Genomic DNA, 15,431 nt, shown 5'->3' with positions numbered 1-15,431 from the left:
AATGGGAACAAGACAGGGATGCCCTCTTTCACCACTTCTATTCAACATTGTACTCGAAATACTAGCCAGAGCAATTAGACAGACTAAAGAAATTAAAGGGATATGAATAGGAAAAGAGGAAGTAAATCTGTCACTATTTGCTGATGACATGATTCTATATTTAGAGGATCCAAAAATCTCCTCCAGAAAGCTTCTAGACCTCATCAATGAATTCAGCAAAACAGCAAGTTATAAAATCAACATGCATAAATCTAAAGCATTTTTTATACATAAGCAATGAAACATCTGAAAGGGAAATGAGGAAAACAATTCCATTTGCAATAGCCTCAAAAAAAAAATAAAATACTTGGGAATCAATCTAACCAAAGGGGTAAAAGATCTCAACAATGAAAACTACAAAGCATTGAAGAAAAATTGAGTAAGACCTTAGAAGTTGGAACGATCTCCCATGTTCTTGGATAGGCAGAATTAATATTATCAAAATAGTCACACGTCCAAGGTCACTATACAGATTTAATGTAATTCCAATTAAAATCCCTAAGATATTTCTCATAGAAACAGAAAAAGCAATCATGAAATTCATCTGGAAGAACAAAAGACCCAGAAGAGCCAAAGCATTCCTGGGCAGGAAGAGTGATGCAGGAGGTATCATCACTATACCAGACCTTAAACTCTACTATAGAGCAATAGTAACAAAAACGGCATGGTACTGGCATCAAAATAGATAGGTAGATCAATGGTACAGGATAGAAGACACGGAGACATACCCACATAGACAAGGGTGCAAAAAATTACAATGGAGAAAAGATAGCCTCTTCAACCAGTGGTGCTGGGAAAACAGGAAATTCATATGCAGTAAAATGAAACTAAACCCTATCTCTCACCCTGTACAAAACTCAACTCAAAATGGATCAAGGATCTAGGAATTAGACCTGAGACCCTTCACCAAACAGAAGAAAAAATAGGCCTGAATCTTCATCATATTAGGTTAGGACCAGACTTCCTTAACAAGATCCCCATAGCACAAGAAATAAAAGAATCAATAAATGGGATAGATTCAAACTAAAAAGTTTTTTCTCAGCACAAGAAACAATCAATAATGTGAAAAGAGAGCCTACAGAGTGGGAGAAAATCTTTTCCACACACACTTCAGACAGAGCAACTCATCTCCAAAGTTTATAAAGAACTTAAAAAACTTTACACCCAAAATACAAAGAACCCAATCAATAAATGGGCTAAGGAAATGGGCAGACACTTCACAGAAGAAGATATACAGGTGATCAACAAATATATGAAAAAGTGCTCATCATCCCTGGTAATTAGAGAAATGCAAATTAAAACCACCCTAAGATTTCATCTAACTCCAATTAGAATGGCCATTATCAAGACCACAAGCAATAATAAGTATTGGCATGGACATAGGGAATAAGGCACGCTCATACATTGCTGGTGGAGTTGCAAATTGGTACAGCCACTCTGGAAAGCAGTATGGAAATTCCTCAGAAAGATTGGAATGGACCCACCATTTGACCCAGCTATCCCACTCCTTGGTTTATACCCAAAGGACTTAAAATCAGCATACTACAGTGATGCAGCCACATCAATGTTCATAGTAGCTCAATTCACAATAGCTAGATTGTGGAACCAACCTAGATGCTCTTCAATTGATGAATGGATAAAGAAACTGTGGTGTATATACACAGTGGAATATTGGCCATAAAGAATAGTAAAATTATGGCATTTGCTGGTAAATGGATGAAGTTTGAAAATATCATGCTAAGTGAAATAGGCGAAGCCCAAAAAAGCCAAAGGCCGAATATTTTCTCTAATAAGTGCATGACAATAAATAACGATAGGGGGTGGAGGTGGAAGAGAAGAATGAAGAAACTTTGGATGGTGTAGAGGAAAAAGGGGTGGGAGGGGGTGGGAATGGAAAAACAGTAGAGTGAAACAGACAGTATTACCCTATATATATGTATGATTACATGAATGGCGTGAATCTACATTGTGTACAACCATAGAGATGAAAAGTTGTACCCCATTTGTGTACAATGAATCAAAATGTGTCTGTTTTAATATTTTAAAATAAAAAATATTTTAATAAAAAATAAATAAGTAAATAATGCTTGGAGGAACTAAACTAAAATGTTTTAAAAAAGGCAGATGGTATGGAGCAAAGAACACACAAGACTTCAAAGGGAGGGATAAGTAAATTATGCAACTTATCAGAAAGATATCACTTAGATTAGCATGACATGGTAGGGTCATCTTGACATCTTTCAAATGACTTAATAAATAAAGGCACTAATAATTTTTTGAACAAAAGCATACTGTCTTTTTTTAAACCTGGTTTCTCATCTCTCATACCCTTTTCCCACTTTTTCTAATTTTCTACGAGATTTTGAGGTACTTTTATTTTTTAAAATGTGTTTCCTTTTTTCTTTCAAAAGCTTTTAGAGCCCAGTGCAGTGGCCCACATCAGTAATCCCAGCAACTCGGGAGGCTGAGGTAGGAGGATCACAAGTTGAAGACCAGATTCAGTAAATTAGTGGGACCCTAGGCAATGTAGTAAGATTCTGTTTCAGTAAACCCAGATTACTGGTTTTAATTGATGCATAATATTCCATTGCATGAATATAATACAACTTGTCCATTTTCCAACTAAAGTAAATTTCCAATTTTTTGCTGTTCCAAATAGTTCTCAGTGACATTTTTGTAATTGCTTCGCCTGTCATGTTTGCAAGAGTTTCTAAAGAGTGGTGTTACTCAAAATGGTCCATTCTCAGATAAGAGTTTATAGACAGCGGCTGATCTTAGGCACACAATTGGAGTGGCAATTCTTCTGGCAATTCTTAGCAAGTGTTAGGTTACACGGAATTTCAGCTTAGCATATTGTCAAAATGCTTTCCAATTTCTCTACAGCAGCAGTGTAGGACAGTCCTATGGCCTCATAGTCTTACCAACTTGTGGTGTTTCAGCATTTAAAAACTTTGGCTCACACTGTTGTATTTCTGATGTTGGGAAAAATATCATTTAAAGAATGATACTTTCCATAGATGTTTTTGATAAAAGCAATTTGTTATATGGAGGACATTCCTTCCATTTTCTTTTGTACAAAATTTTTATCAGGAAAAGGATGAAATCCTTTATCTTCCTCCATTTAAACAGTAACACGATTTTTAAAAATTAATCTGTGTGTTGCACTATATGAATTTGTTTTTTAAATCTTGAACCCACTTTGCTTCACATTGATGGGTTTGATTATAATGCTACCATGAAATTTTTGCATCAACATCCATGAATAAGATTGACCTTTAATTTTCTTTTCCTCCGCTCTATCATCTGATCAAGGTTATCCTCATAAAAGAATTAGAGAACCCAGTGTGGTGGTACATACCTATAGTCCCCCAGTAACCTGGAGACTGAGACAGGAAGATGGAAAGTTTAAAGCCAGTCTGGCCAATTTAGGTGAGACTCTGTCTCAAAATAAAAACAAACAAAAACAAGTAGCTCAATGGTAGAGTACCCCTGGGTTCAATTCCTAGTACTGAAAAACAAGAACAAAAACATTAAGAGTTGCTAAATGTTGCAATTATCTTTGAATCTTGGTGGAATTTACTTTATAAAACCAGCTGGAAGTGGTAGTCCTTTTGAGATAGATTTTATTATTTTGTGTTAATTTATTTAATGATTATATGTCTTTTGGGATTTTTTCCCTTCTTGAATCAATTTATGTACACTTCTTTTTTTAAAAAAATTTTAAATTTTTTTTACATTTTCCAATTTTACAGATAATGATTTTAATTAATTAATTAATTTGTGGTGCTGAAAATTGAATCTAGGACTTTGTGCATGCTAGACAATTACTCTATCACTGACCTATATCCTCCATCCTTTTTTGAAAAATTTAATTTCGAGGCAGGGCCTTGCTCAGTTACCCAGACTGGTCTTGAACTTGTGATTCTCCTGCCTCAGTCTTACAAGAAACTAGGATTACAGGTGTGTATCACCATGTCCAGCTAGCTATGATTTTTAACTCTTCACTGCATCTGTAATTGTATTCCTAGGATATAACTCTGATTATATTCCTGGAGTCTTATTCTATACTTGAACCTTCTCTCCTGTTCTTGCCATGGGTTCATTCATTTAGTTGGTCTAATTAATTAACCTTTTTCTTCCCCCACAACTTTTGCTATTTGTTTTCTGGTTCATTTATTTATTATTTGGTTATTATTATTTATTTCTGGTTCTGGTTATTTATTTATTATTTGTTCTAATTAGTTATACATGACAGCAAAATGCATTTCAACTCATTATACACAAATGAAGAGAAATGAATCCCAAAAAACCAAAAGCTAAATGCTTCATTAATTTCTGATCTCTTCTATACTCCTTTCTTTCTTCTGCTTGCCTTGGGTGTATTCTTTTTTTTTTTTCAAATATTCTTTTTTCCCCCCAGATTTGTTGAGATTTTATTGATAAATAAAAACTATATACATTTATGTCAGATAATCTGGTATTCTGGCAATGTATACATTGTGCAATAATTACCACAAATTAAGCTAATTAATTTTCATCACCTTACATAGTTATATTTTGCATGTGTTTATGGTGAGTATATTTAAGATCTACTGTCTAAGCAAGTTTCTAGAATATAATATGGGGTCAGCAACCATGATCACCACACTATATTTGATCTCAAGAATTTATTCATCCTACCTGATTCCCTTTGACTAATATCTCCCCAATTTTCCCCACTCCCTAGCCCATAGCAACTAACATTTCACTGTATGCTTCTGTGAGTTTGACTTTTTGACATCTCATAACTGAGTGAAATCATTCAATGTTTTGTCTTTCTGTCTCTGGATTATATTCGCTTAAAGTAATTTCCTCTGGGTTTACCTGTGTTTTTGCAAATGAACAAATTTCCGTATTTTCAAGGTAGAATATTTCATTGCATATATGCCAGTTTCTTAATTCATTCATCTATTGGTGTGCACTTAGGTTGATTCCATATCTTGGCTCTTGGGAATAAATTTCAGTGAACATGGGAGTGCAGATATCTCCTTGACATCATGATTTTATTTCCTTTGACTATATACCCAAACATGGGATAACTGGCTCATGTGGTTGTTCTATTTTTAATTTTTTGGGAACCTCCATACTGTTTTCCATAATGGTTGTACTAGTTTATCTTCCTACCAATAATGTACAAGGGTTACCTTTTACAAACGTTTATCAATGCTTATCTTTTGTCATTTTGGTAATAGCCATCCTAACAGGTGTGAGTTGATATCTTATCGTGGTTTTGATTTGCATTTCCCTGATGATTAACAGTGTTGAATATTTTTTATGCACCTTTTGGCCATTTATATGTCATCTAAGAAATGTCTATCAGATTGTTTTGATCATTTTTAATGATGTTATTCATTTTCATACTATCAAGTTGTTTGAGTTCTTTATATATTTCAGATATTAATCCCTTATCAGATGCATAGTCTGTAAATATGTTTTCCCATTCCTTAGGTTGTCTCTTCTCTTCCTCAATTGTTTCCTTTGCTGTTCATAAGCTTTACAGTTTGATGCAATCCTATTTGTCTATTTGTGTGCTTGTGTTTTGAGCTCTTATATAAAAAAATCATTGCCAGACCAATGTCAAGAAGTTTGTTTATATGATTTCTTCTGTAACAGTTTTACAGTTTGGGGTATTTAAATCATTTTTTAGCTAATATTTGTCCAACGTATGAAATTAGGGTCTACTTACATCTCATCATGTGGATATAGAATTACCACACCACTTATTGATGACAGTTTCCTTTCCAACTTGTTTATCTTGTCATTTTTGTTGAATATCAGTTGACCATAAATGTTTAGACTTATTTCTGGACTCTCTATTCTGTTACTTTTATCTGAATGTCTACTTTAATGCCAATATCATGTTTTGATTACTATAGATTTGTGGTATATTTTGATTTGAGGTAATATGATTCCTCCAAATTTGTGTTATTCTTTGGCTATTCAGGACCTTTTATTGTCCAATATGAATTTTAGGGTCATTCTTTTATGTTTCTGAAAAAAAATCCTATATATGATAGGGATTATACTGAAACTACACATCACTTTAGACAGTAAGAACATTTTAACAATATTAATTCTTCCAATCCATGTCCATAAAATTTTTTCCCAATTTACTTGTGTTTTATTTCTTACATTTGTGTTTTATAATTTTTAGTGTAGAGATTTTTCACCTCCTTGGTTAAATTTTTTCCCTACGTACTTCTTTAATGCTATTGCAATTGTGATTGTTTTGTTGATTTCTTTCTTAGTTCACTGTTAGTATGTAGAAATGCTACTGATTTTTTTGTATATTGAGTTTGTGTCCTGAAGCTTTAGTGATTATTTATTAGTGATTTTTATTTCTTTTTCTTTCCTGATTTTCTGGGTAGGACTTCAAGAACTATGTTGATGACAAATGGTAAGAGTGACTATCCTTGTCTTGTTCCTAATTGTAAAGGAAAAGCTTTTAGTTTTTATTATTTAATATAATGTCAGCTGTGGATTTGTCATACTGCCTTTGTTATGTTGAGGAACATTCTTTCTCTGCCTAACTTATATGAAGTTTTTGTCATAAAACTATGTTAATTTTTATCAAATTCTTTTGGTGTATCTGTTAAGTGTGTCCCTCAGAATTTAAGCGAAGGTAACTCTATCCCCAAAATCACATGTCAATGGGCTTAAGAAGTGAACTTTGGGGAATAATTAAGATTAGATAAAGTCATCAAAGTGAGACCCCCTTATGGCTGTAGTGAAGAGAGACCTGAAATATCATGTTTGCTCTGTCTCATCATGTGATGTCGGCTGCCATGTTATGATACAGAAAGAAGACCCTCACCAGATGCCAGCAGCATGCTCTTTGACTTCCCAATCTGCAAAACCATAAGGTAAATAAACCTTTCTTTACAAATTCCCAGTCTGTGGTATTCAGTTATAGCAACAGAAAATCGAACACATTACTGATTTGCATAGGTTGAACTTTTCTTGTGTTGCAGGGAAAGCTATCTTCTATCATGATGCATGATCCTTTAAATGTACTGTTGAATTTGTTTTTCTAGTATTTTAGTGAGGAGCTTTGCATCTATATTCATTAGAGTTATTGGCCTATAATGTTCTTTCCTTTGGTGTCTGTGCCTAGTATTGGTATAAGAGTAATGTTGGTAGCCTGAAATGAGTTTGGAAATGATGTCATTTTTTTTAAGTGTTTGAGAAGGATTGGCATTAATTATTTAAATTTTTGGTAGAGTTCAACAGTGAAGTCATGAGGTCATATACTTTCCTTTTGTTGCTATATTTTTGATTACCGATTTAATATCCTTCCTCATTATTGGTATGTTTAGATTTTCTATTTCCTTTTCTCTTCCATCTTGGTAGACTATATGATTCTAGGAATTTATCCATTTCTTCTAGGATAACAAATTTTTTGACTCAATTGTTTCTAGTAGTCTCTTACCCTCCTTTGTTTTTCTGGGAAATTGTGATTTTTTTTTTCCTCTTTCATTTACAATATTATTTGAGTCGTCTGTTTCTTCATCTAGCTAAAATATTTTGTTGATTTTATAGTTGTCATTTGCATAAATATCTTTTTCCAGCTCTTCACTTTTGGTCTGCATCTCCTTAGAGGTGAAATGAATGTCTTGTAAACAGCATATAGTTCAGTCATATTTGAAAATTAATTCAGTCTATGTCCTAACTGGAGAATTTAATTCATTTATATTTAAAGTAATCATCGGTAGGTGAGGACTTACTGTTGCAGGTTTATTTGTTGTTTTCTGACTTTTGTTACTCCTTGGTTTCTTTTTCCCTCTCTTATAGTTTTCATTTCTTTTATTTATCTGCTACAGGTTATCTCTTGATAGTTACCATGACTTTGACAATTTAGCAACTTTTACTGCTTACAAAAACTCATCACTTCAACTTCTGCTCTCCCATACTTTGTTATTTATATCACAATTTATATCCTTTAATATTTGCATTCATTAATTATTGTTGCTGTGGTTATTTTTAAAGCTTTTGTCTTTTAACTTTGCCCTAGAATTAAAAGTCATTTACTAACCACCAGAACAGTGTTATAGTCTTCTGAATTTGACTTTATTTTTACTTTTAGAGTGAGTTTTGTATGTAGGTAGGTGTATTTTCATTCATTAGTATCTCTTTATTTCAACCTGAAGAACTCCCTTTAACATTTCTTATAAGGCAGGTAGTCGTGATCAACTCATAGTTTTAATTTAGCTAGAAATTATTTATCTCTCCATTTTCAAAGGACATCCTTGCTAGATAGAGTGTTCCTGGTTGGAAGTTTGTTTTCTCCTAGTACTTTAAACATATCATACCATGTCAGGAGAGGCAAATGAATTACAGGTTTCTTCTAACTATTCCAAGGCAGAGGTGATACCCTTCAAACTCTTGGTGAAAATGTACCAATTGAGACTGCTCAGTAGCTGGTGATGCCCAGTTCAAAGGGGGATCTGTAGCTCGGGAATTTATTGGTTCAATAGCCTCGGGTTCAAATGCCAGCTGCCTGGAGGGAGAAGAGATATGGGCTCAAGCTCATAAACTTTTAATTGAGCTGTTCCTGCTCACAACCTCAGTTTTATTTATCTTGAAGAAGCTTTCTCACAATAAATCCTTTTGATGTTTAAGCCTGTGTAATGAATGTGTGGAACCTGTTTATAACCAGTCTTTCTCCCACCAGGAGTTCGGTTGGTCCACTGAGTCCTGCTTTTCTCTATATTTGTGTTTGTTTGCCTTATTTCCAATGATCTTGCCACAACTGATCAAATGTTGTGCTGGTTCAAGACAATACCACTCTTTCCTGACCTGCAAGGATTTTGCTGAAAGTTTCACTGATATTTTAATGTGGACTCCCTTGACTGTGATGAGTTGTTTTGTGTTGCTACATTCAAAACTTTTTGTCCTTGATCATCGAGAATATCATGACAATGTGTCTTGGTGGTGAGCTCTTTTTATTTAACATATTTGGGTTTCTTTGAGATTCATACATCTGGATGTTCATTTATCTCTCCATATTTGTAATGTTTCATGTTATTATTTCTCTTAAGTTTCTGCTCCTTTCTCTTTCTCTACTCCTTCTGTTATTCTATAATATGGTATACTTGTGAATGTCTTTTATAAATTTTATATGTATTCTTTATCATTTTCATTCATTTTTCCTTTGTTTATCTCACTGGGTAATTTCAAATTATCTTCAGTCTTAAAGCGCAACAATTTTTTCTTTTTTTGATTATGCCGCTGAAAGTTTTCTATGGAATTTTTCATTCAGTCTTCAGCTGCAGAATTTGCCCTTGATTTTGTTTTATGATTTCTGTCTCTTTGCTGGACTTCTCATTTTGTTCATGTCTTACTTCCTTGTTTTTATTTCGTTGTTCTAGTTTCTTTAGATGATGATTTTGAATCATTTGTTTGGTATTTCTTGATCACTGATTCTTAAGGATGAATCATTTTATTTTATTTTATTTTATTTTGTTCTTTTTACTGTGTTCTGTGTCCTTGATTCTTTGTGTTCCTTGTAATGTTGCATTAGTGTTTGTGCATTTGAGGAAATAGTTCCCCTACCTGTATTTAATCACCAGACATCTTTCCTAGAAATTCTAGGCCTTCTTTTTTTCTAACTGTCTTGGGTGTCTACTTTTTGTTAAATTTTGTTTCAAGAATTCATCATCTCTTGGTCTCTATATTGTCTAATTTTCTTAGTTTGTCTCCATTTCCATACAGTCAGTGATGCTTTATTCATTTTTTTGTCATGTTCCTCTGATTATTCATGATTCTTGGGTATTGTGTTAGCATATATGCATTTAAACAAACAGGTACCTCTTCTAGTCTTTACAAGCTGGCTTCAGAGGGGAAGCCCTTTACCAGTGATCCTGGTTAGAGATTCTGGGTAGGCCAGCTGATGGAGTCTCAAGAGATTATTGCTGTTGAAGTTCTGGGGTAAACTGTCTTGATGCCCATTCCAAAACACAAGCAGATCCAATCCCTGGATCCTTGCAGGCCTGAGTCCATGGTGGTGGTCCTGGAACCTGGGTTTGTGGCAATGACAGTCTGATGTCTGGTATCACCAAGATGGTTTATCAATCTGGACCTATGAGAATAAGCCTGTGCTTTGAGGCTGTGTGTCTGGCCTGGCACTGGGGCAGGTCTGGAACCTGAGGCTATGCAGGCCATCCTGGAGTCTGAGGCCATCAGGATCAGACTAGGGTTTATCCTTTTCTTAAGCCATTAAGAAAAGAACTACTCTATTGAGCATTTGATTTCAATTACTGTATTTTTTAAATTTTAGATATTTTATTTATTCCCCATTCAAATATAATTGTTCTTGGACTTACAATGGGGGTGAATTCTTCTAATTATGAGAAGTTGAAAATAAGTCAAAAGTGCATTTAATACAGCTAACCTACTGAACATCATAGTTACTCTCACAGTACCCTATAGGGCATCAGTTTATCCTTGTGATTGTTTTCTTACCGGGAGCTGTGACTTGTTAACACTACTCAGAATCACAAAATAATATCATACTGCATATTGCTAGCTCAGGAAAAGATCAAAATTCAAGCTTTGACATGCAGTTGCCACTAAATGCATGTTGCTTTCACACCATTCTGAAGCTGAAAAATCGTAAGTCAGGCCATCATAAATTGGGGGCTACCTATATGTCTGTCCATTTATTATAGTGGCTTATTTTGTTACATTTTATTTTAAATTATTTCCTTTATGTCTTTAATAATTTGAACACAATTATTTTATAGTATATTTTCAATTTATTATATGTGCTCACAGTCACTGAAGGTTGATTGTTTTCCATATGTGTTTTGTTATTTTGTATTGTAAGGTCATTTCCAGGAATATAGCTAAGAGAATCTCTGATGCTTGGATTTGGGGTATGTTCTTCATTATACATTTATGTTTTTCTACTCCAAATATCCAAAGGACATTTATTACCAATGCAAAAAAACATTATGTTCATTTTATTGGCTATTTCTCTACCAATTGAGTAGTTTAATTTAAACCTCAAAACTTCTAGTCAAGCTGAACTATGATAAAAATAAAACAAAACAAAAGCAAAACCAATAACAAATGCCCAAAGTAGGAATATTTTTCCCTATAAACATCAAATCAGATGTACTTCTCTGATAGTTTTCTTTGCTGGTAGGTAGGTTTTTTTCATCTTCTTTTTCTTTAAAGGTGAAAGTCTTTAAAGAACTCCACCTTGTCTCTCTATCCATGTGGATATGAAAATAGAAATACAATGCCCAAACTGGCTCCCTCTGTCCATGAACACATCCAGATTATGCATGCTTTCATTAACTACTAAGATTTTTAGTTCCCTCTTATTCTCCAATTCTCTTTCAGGTTTAGCTCTCAAAGTCTATTTATGGTAAAGAATTTTCAAGGTACCTAGTCCACAATATTGTTGGCCCTAGAAATCCCTAATAGAGATTTTATTAGAATCAAATGAGAACCCAGATATAAAAGTGCTTTGAAAACTAATGAAAGTGTATTATGACTCCTAAAAAGGTAAGCTTATTAAGGCTCTTTATTATGTAAATAACTCTCATAGTCTAAGTTAGTTTGCCTTCTTTTCCTTCACTCTTGGTCTAGGGACACACTTCTTTTGATCCAGATTATGCGCTTTCATGACTATGGAGACTTGACCCTGGATGAGGCTATTCAAGATCAAGCCTCTTGTTAAGTCTGAGGCAGAGGGGAGGAGATAGCTGGCTGAAGGAGAGTGTGGGCAGAAGTACACAGAGCCTGGGAGGCATCACACTCTCAGAGGGCGGGACTAAAGGCAAAGCCAGGCTGTTAGTGTTCACACCCCTTGGTCTTTACATTCAGGTCTTAATTAGACTCCCTTGTTTTTCAGGCAGTGTTGATGAGGGAAAAAAGAAATAGAAGTGTGTGCTTTTTAAATACCATGGATTTTCATCAAACACAGACAATGAGAATACTCGAGAGACACCAGGTTTCTTAGTTAAGTGATTTCATTGGGAGGATGTCTTTGAAGAAGGGACAAACTATCAGAAGGGTTTTTGCTACGCAATATCACCATAATCTTTCATGAGGCCAGATAGTTCTGGGTCTAATTTAAATTTGTGTGTAGACCATGACCCAGTTGCAAATCAGAGCAACCAGAATTTTGGCTGTTTCTGAGAAAACTTGACTGAAATCTTCAGGACTATTGCAATGTGCTTCTAATTATTCCTAATTTCTGTCTTCCTGTTTCCTCTTCCTTAGTCTAAATTACCATTACAAATGAGCCCTCTAAAACCATCCGTTCTCAACTTTATCATTGTATCAAATTCATTGATGAAGCTTTAAAAAATAAAAAGATACTTAGGCCTAGCCTCAGATATTTTGATTAAGCAGTTCCTTTGTGGTTCCAAGGATCTGTATGGACGATTCTGTTATCTATCTAGTCAGGGTTAAGACCCATTGTCTTAAAAAAAATCATATTGCTTTCCAACAAGACACCTTTGGCTTCTGCAATATGTACATTTTAGACTCCAAACTCCTGGTCTTAGCTCCGAGCCTCTGTCTCCAATCTGTTGCCTCTGTGGCATTACTCCCCCTTCACATTCCTTCTCTCTAGTCACCTGGAATACTGTGATCTCCAAACTCCAAAACGGCAGGGATGACATTTCATTCACCTTTATTATACTTTCCATCCACTCAGCACACTTATAAGGTGAGAAAATGCTCAAATACCCTCATCTGAACACTTTTTCCTGTCTTTTAAACTTACTGAAAACAGAAAAAATCTAAAAACAGAAAATATAGTACTTATAGACTGATCCAAATTATCCTTTAATTTGGAGATTTGCTATTTTCCAATGTTTCAACAGTCCACATTTCACATAAAACTTCACACCCAAACCAACATTTTTGATACATATTTAGCATAACAGTAATTCTAGAACTCAGTCTCACTTGGGATGCTTATTAAAAATACAAATTAGGGTATTAGTATAGCATTTGTATTTTGTTGTGATCTCTATTTTTGTACTAAATAAATGTTCACCTTTGCTAGAAATACAAATTCTTGGGTTCCATTGGCAACCTATGTCAAAATCCATAATATAACAATCACAATTTATAACACATTTTACCTTATTGGAGAGGTAGCTTTGGGTGGAACCCAGCCTCTTGGTTCCCTTCATTTGTCCTGTCCATGGAGAATAGTCTGTGCTACCCAGGGTGATGTGAAAGGAAGAAATGGAATTCAACATGTGTAGAGGCATGGTGTACAAAACCTTGTTAAATACCATTGTGGGGGCCATGGGAAACACAGAAGCAAATTTCTAGAGCAAATGTACAAAGACTAAGGTGAATATAAATTGTAACTGTGAGTAAAAAGTTAGAACTATGAAATATTTCAAAATTTAGTTTAAAGGACACATCTAACCCTCAGAGATCAACAAATCAAAGATTCTTTTGAAAATTCTTTCCTTCTCAAAATATCAGCAGAACTGGGTGGATCCATTCCAATTAACATTTAAATTATGTGAGAATAACTTCCATTGGGGAAAACATGGGCTGCACTAGTGCTCAAATGGGGATTCCCCCAGCCCCACTGTTGTGTTTAACAAAGGGATCAGTGGTGTTTTATTAGATTTTGGTGATGATAACAGGTCCTGTACACACACTGACAGAAATGCAGCAAACAGCAATTCTGCATGACAATCCCCAGTGAACTGAAATCAAATGTCCCTGTTATTTCCCAAATGCTAGAAACTTTTCTGATTTTCATGGACCCTTCTTTATAACTAGACATTTCTTTTAATTTGGCCCCTCTCTTACGGGCCTTCAGTGAAGTTGGAGATTTACTGCTTTATCCCTCTCTCCATCTGGGTCCCTTGATCCCTGTTTTTTGAACAGGCAGACATTCTCTAGCCAGGAATTGCCCAGAGGCAGATAGCCCAGATTTTTACATTCTTTTCAGCTCTTGATCTAATTAGTTGAAACATCTTAAGCAAGCAAAGGGATAGTTAACAAATTGCCAAACTGGTTTCTTGTAGAGGATGGATGAGATAGAGATGGAAGATGAAGTTACTTTGCAATGAGAACTTGCTCACAAAGAACCTATAAGAAATGCTTACAAGAGGTTTTATTTAGCCTCTAAAGAAGATATATCAGAGGAGTTCAAAGTTATGAAAGATATTCTATAGCAAAAGGACTCTTCATTTTTTTTTTTTTTTTGACCCCTAACACAGGAACAATAAGTCACTCAGTGAGATTTGGAGGTAGTGCATGTGAAAGAATAAAGTATTTTGTGCACTATGTGTAGAATTCATGGAATTAATACTTACAGAATCTTTGAGGCAAAAAATTTTGTTAAAAAAATAATAATATCTACTTAGTGACTTGCAAATAACCTTATGAATTCTAAATTCAGCCTGTGTATAAGATATATACAGCTCTGCTCAGTTTATTAGAAATTCATATACATTAAACAAGTACATCAGGGCACTTACAATAATGTTATAAATAGTCTATTGTCTAAGGAAATACAGCTTTCTTAAAAGAGCGGGTATCAACTTCAAGCTATGTGCCCACATTGTCTCTTCTAGAAGCTGTGATTTAAGCTGCACATCACTGATGGTTGGAGGCATGCGAGCTCCTTTAGGCCACAGGATTCTATTAAGTGCTTTAGAAGAGGTCATCTAATCTACTGAATGGGTCTGAAAGATGGAAAGCTCCTCCAAACACAAGCAGCTGCTCCACTTCTCAACAACAGCATCAGGGACCTGGGAATATTATTTCAGCTGCCTAGGAAAGGTAGGTGAAAGTGCTGGGCGGAGGGCAGGCAATTATCTCTTTGCTATGTGTTAAGCAGCATTTTCGCCTAACTGATAAATTACTTCCAGCTGTTGGCAACAATTTTCTCCTCATCATGGCAGAAGCGAGAGACCCTGGCAAATGTTGAAGAGCAGTGCAAGTCGCTGATTAAATCCCAGATCCAGCTGGAGGCCAGAGTCGAGGAGCTGTCTGGGTGGAGGAAGAAGAGGAGATAAATTCTACACTGACTGCCAGGGGGCGGAAACTCGAAGATGAATGTTCTGAGTTGAAGAAAGAAATCGATGACCTGGAAACAATATTAGCGAAGTCAGACAAGGAGAAGCGTGCTTCAGAGAGCAAGGTACTTTTTCTATGATTTTAGGAAGGCCTTAGATGCCTGAATTCCACTCCCAGACCAGGCTTCAGTGCCCGAAGTGTACTAAGTTTGCTTAACACAATGACCTGCTACTTCATAGCACTGACAGTGTGAACTGGCATAAAATGAAGGATCTGATGAACTGTGATCTCCCACTTGGAATTTACAATTTGAATTTAGGGAACCCCACTTAATCTACCAAATA

The 15,431-nt window shown here is 35.0% G+C and overlaps 1 pseudogene across 1 annotated transcript in view; it reads left to right on the top strand.

The window, feature by feature from the left end:
• Positions 1-15,431, top strand: part of LOC306637631 — a 129,978-nt pseudogene that overhangs the window by 39,585 nt on the left and 74,962 nt on the right. The window contains exon 8 of the transcript in view: positions 14,940-15,211. The product of the transcript in view is annotated as an uncharacterized misc_RNA (transcript). The remainder of the gene's footprint in view (positions 1-14,939; positions 15,212-15,431) is intronic.

The sequence above is a fragment of the Sciurus vulgaris genome (assembly GCF_902686455.1).
Source record: "Sciurus vulgaris genome assembly, chromosome: 10".
NCBI lineage: Eukaryota > Metazoa > Chordata > Mammalia > Rodentia > Sciuridae > Sciurus > Sciurus vulgaris.
This window is presented reverse-complemented; position numbering and strand designations above follow the sequence as displayed.